This window comes from Ipomoea triloba, chromosome 10 (assembly GCF_003576645.1).
Source record: "Ipomoea triloba cultivar NCNSP0323 chromosome 10, ASM357664v1".
Classification (NCBI taxonomy): Eukaryota; Viridiplantae; Streptophyta; class Magnoliopsida; order Solanales; family Convolvulaceae; genus Ipomoea; species Ipomoea triloba.
The window spans coordinates 17,499,562-17,504,012 of record NC_044925.1 but is presented as its reverse complement, the minus strand read 5'-3'; the positions used below and the strand labels follow the sequence as shown (position 1 = coordinate 17,504,012).

At 35.3% G+C, this 4,451-nt stretch overlaps 1 pseudogene; it reads left to right on the top strand.

The window, feature by feature from the left end:
• Nucleotides 1–262: 262 nt before the first annotated feature.
• LOC116033228 lies at nt 263–3,270 on the top strand (annotated as a pseudogene).
• The last annotated feature ends 1,181 nt before the right edge of the window (nt 3,271–4,451 follow it).

The following is a 4,451-nucleotide window of genomic DNA, read 5'->3' as shown; positions in this document are numbered from 1 at the left end:
GCGGAAACGAGGTAATTTTCAGTTGACTTTTTGTGCAAATAGAATATTAGCTGTCACGTATTTCACCAAAAAAAAAAAAAAAAGGTAAGAAAAGAAAAAAAACAAAACAGTACAGTGTAGTTTTAACTCAACAGGAAACTTTTTATTTGTAGGATTAATATTTTCCATTTTGGTATTCATTTTCTTTTGGTGAAATTATAATATTGAATTGTATAAATATCTGCATCATGCACAACACTTTATTCATCAGACCAGGCTAGAAATGGCTCCTAAGCGTTATGTAACAAAGCACAAATTTTTCCTACTTCTTCTTCTCCTTCTCTCCTTATTTGCCCTCTACCTCACCTCTACTTTGCATTTCCGCCCACAACATCCTCTTCCCCAATTCAATAGCCATCACTCTCGAAATTTCCCTAGAAATCTTCAGGAATTGCCAAGCTGGTATAAGTTCTTGGCAAATGAATTCATAGATAGGAAGATGCGAATAGGTTTGGTGGATGTGGAAATTCAGGGAGGATTATTACAATCAGAAAATGTGGACATCATAAATGTGAAATTTCAACTCGTTGCTAAAAAAGTTGAGTGGGGTCACTTATTTCTGAAGTGGGTTGATGAGGATGATGTCTTGGGCCCACACGATTGCCCAACAATTCCGATTCCGGATTTTGGGAATTACAAGGAGCTCATCAATGTGGTGGTGGCGAGGGTGCCATGTGGCCACAGCAACTCAAGTGATGTTTATAGATTACAAGTGAATTTGATTGTGGCTAACTTGTTGGTGAAATGTGGGTGGGATAATCGAGATGCTTATCAGACAATTTATGCAGTGTTTATTGGAGAATGTGAGCCGATGTTTGAAATTTTTCGTTGCAATGATTTGTTGTGGCATCAAAAAGATGTCAGAATTTACAAGCCTAGCTTAACAAAATTGAAGCAAAAGCTGGTTATGCCTATTGGTTCTTGCCAACTTGCTCGTCCATTTGCCGAACAAGGTAAGTAATTAGATTTTATTTATGATTTTTAGAAAAATCTTCCCCTTTTATATTATTATTATTATTTGTATTAAAAGAAAATGAATTTTATCAAATATCAAGGCCTCATTGGGCAAAGCATGGGAGACTCAAAACCCAAAAAAATAAAAATAAAAAATTGATTAATGGTGATAAAAACTCTTTGTGGGAAAAGTGGTGGAAATTTATTGAATATTGGCAAGATGACTAAGCAATTTACCTAGTTTGGTACTTTTGAGTAGGAATTCTGTAGACTTAGGATTATATTAGTTTAGTGTAAGTTGGAAATTAAACCTAATGTATCATAGGGTCTTCAAATTGATATTATATTTCTCCATTTATAATATAGAATTAATTTCATTTTTGGTCCTAGATTTATACGTGACGGTCCACTTTTAGTTCATTTTTATGAAAATATCTACTTTTGGTCCTATTATTATTGTGGCATGACCATTTTTGGTCCTCCATCAACGAAATCGTTGAAATGTCGTTAAATCCAATGACATTTTGATCTTTTTAATACAAAGTCCGTTGACTCGTTATATTTTTTATGTTTACCTTTTTTAAAAAATTCATAATTAAAGACCGTAATGTCTTTGATATTTAAGCTATTTTGTTGATAGAAGGTCAAAAATGCTCATGTCACAATAATAGTAGGACCAAAAGATGATATTTTGAAAAGAATGAACTAAAAGTGGACTGACACCCCAATATACAACGCAACGCAGGAAAAGAAGTATGGAGAAGATATGCTTTAGTAGGAGCAAAAAGAACAATCAACAAACCAAGACAAGCCTACGTCACTGTTCTCCACTCCTCCGAAGCCAATGTGTGCGGGGCAATTACATTGGCTCAAAGCATCATGCGATCCAACTCAACCAGAGACCTCGTCCTCCTAGCAGATTCCTCAATCTCCCCGAGATCTCTCCGAGGTCTCCAAGAAGCCGGATGGAAGATCAAGCCAATTATTCAACCGATCAGAGGCCCCCACGCAGTGAGGGACACATATAGTAAGCTCAGGATATGGGAGCAGCTGGTGGAGTACGAGAAAGTGATGTTTGTGGACCCTGACGTTGTTCTCCTCAAGAACATGGACCAGTTCTTCGTTTACCCAGAGATGTCCGCCGCCAATAACGACGGCGGCCACTTGTTCAGCTCCGTGGTGATGATAGTGGAGCCCTCGAGGTGCACTTTCGAAGCCCTGATGGAGAAGATGATCAGGTACGAGGTTGTTTCGTACAGGTACTGTAAGAGGGAAAATTAAAGGAGTACTGGTTAGGTAAGCTTGAGTCCTATGACACCCAAACAAACTATAGATATTTGTGCCCGCAGCTGCGGAGGCACACTAGTCAAAAAGCTTTTCCACTGCAAACAACCCGAATTCACTCATTGATTCACATTGTCAGAAAAAATTGCTAGGTTCTTCTCGGACATTCTAGGCGCTAATTTACATCTAGATGTCCTTGTATTTTTTTTTTTATTTAAAAAATTTGTTTAAAGTTTGTTAAATTTTTAAGACTCATAATTATAAACTATATAATACATTAATAGTTAATACTAAAGTATTAAATATTAACCTAAAAAACATATAGATTTAACAATTTAGAGTTATTTCACTCAAAACGATATTATTTTAAGTGAAAAAGCCCATTTAAGACAAACAATAGTTAATCGGCGGACTAGGCGGCCTAGTTGGTGCCTAAGAGGCCTAATCGGTGTCTATAAAGCCTAGGTGGCCTAGACGATTGCCTAGCTGACCGTCCGTCTAAACTACTGATTATGGTTATACGCTAGGCTGCCGGCTTGCGCCTAAACGGAGTTTTGCAACACTGGTTATTCATTATGAGCCTACACTATATCTATACTTTCGTCTTACTACGAAGAACCGAATTGACTTTGACCCGATCTAAATCGGGGTGGACCATACATATATTTATACTATTCACTTAAAATGTCATTTTATGCTATTTGTTGCAACGTAACAGGTACAATGGTGGCGGCAACCAAGGTTTGTTGAACGAAATATTCGTGTGGTGGCACCGGCTGCCGACGCGGGTGAATCACCTCAAGGTTTTCGTAAGCACTTCTGGAAATCAACGCAGAGTTCCTTATGGCAACGACTCAGCGTATCAGCGGTGGTGGGAAGTGTACAATAACATGCCGAGAGGCCTCCGGGAGTTTTGCGCATCCACTCCCAAAATGCATGCCGGCCAGGATAATAATGTGGAGAGGAGTTATTAAAAGGCATTATTTAGAGTAAATGAAAGGATCCATGAAGCTATTGAAACAATATATTTGAACAATAATGGCATGTTTGGTTGGATGGAAAACCAATTCCATGGAAAAAGTTTTCTAAAAAGTTAAGGAAAATAGGTTATTCTCTTGTTTGGTTGGATGGAAAATGATTTTCATGGAATTCCACTTCCCAAAAGTTAAGGAAAAGAAATTCTTTGGTAAGGGTAGGTATTTTGTTTTCCATGGAGGGTGAGAAGAAAATATTAAGGCTTGGACTATTTTACCCTCAACAAAAGTTATTAATTACATATGTATATATATATTATCACTATTATTACTAAGGGTATTTTGGTCTTTATATTCATAATTCGTTACCATTCCAAATTCAACCAAACAATGGAATTTATATTCCCAGTAATTTCTTTTCCACCAACCAAACAGTGGAATCTGTTTTTCTAGTAATTTATTTTCCATGGAATTTGAATTCCATTTCCTTCAAATATTGTCCAGCGAACCAAACGAGTTGTTAAGTATGTTAACTTTCCAACACCACCAAGGAAGGTTGTGTACTTATGTTGAATACTTGATGACTTAATAGTCAAAGGACCGGTTAAAATCTTTGTCATGCAATGGAGAATTGATTTTCAAAAATTAGTAAGAAAGAATGATGCAAAGCAGTATAAGTTATGCTTGTAACGTAAATGTGCGTAAAAGTATATAGGCTTAAGAAAAATTTATAGACATTGAAGGTGTTGTTAATATCATCGTTATTGTCAGTTTTTGAGCTTTGATCTACAATATAAGTTTAAGAAAAAATTATAGACATCCTCAAACATTTTTCTCTCTTTTGTTGAATTATTTTGCTACAATTGAGTAATTTGTTTATTTGTATCTCACCAGTTTTATTTGAATTTTACTCATAAAGGATGATAAAAAACTTAAGAAACTCCATAAAGTTATTGATTCTTACTTTTCATGTCTTCCTACACACCCAAAATATTTTTTTTCTAACAATGTGCAATACTTTAAGTACCATGTACAAGTGTACTCACTTCGCACAAGAAATTAAAAATAATTATAAAAAAAAAAAAAAAAAGAATATAACTATGACTCACACATATAAAAATTTGTAACTAACATAATGTATTATAAACCTGTGATTAAACATATCAAATTATAAATTTAAAAAAGATTTTTGATTGGATA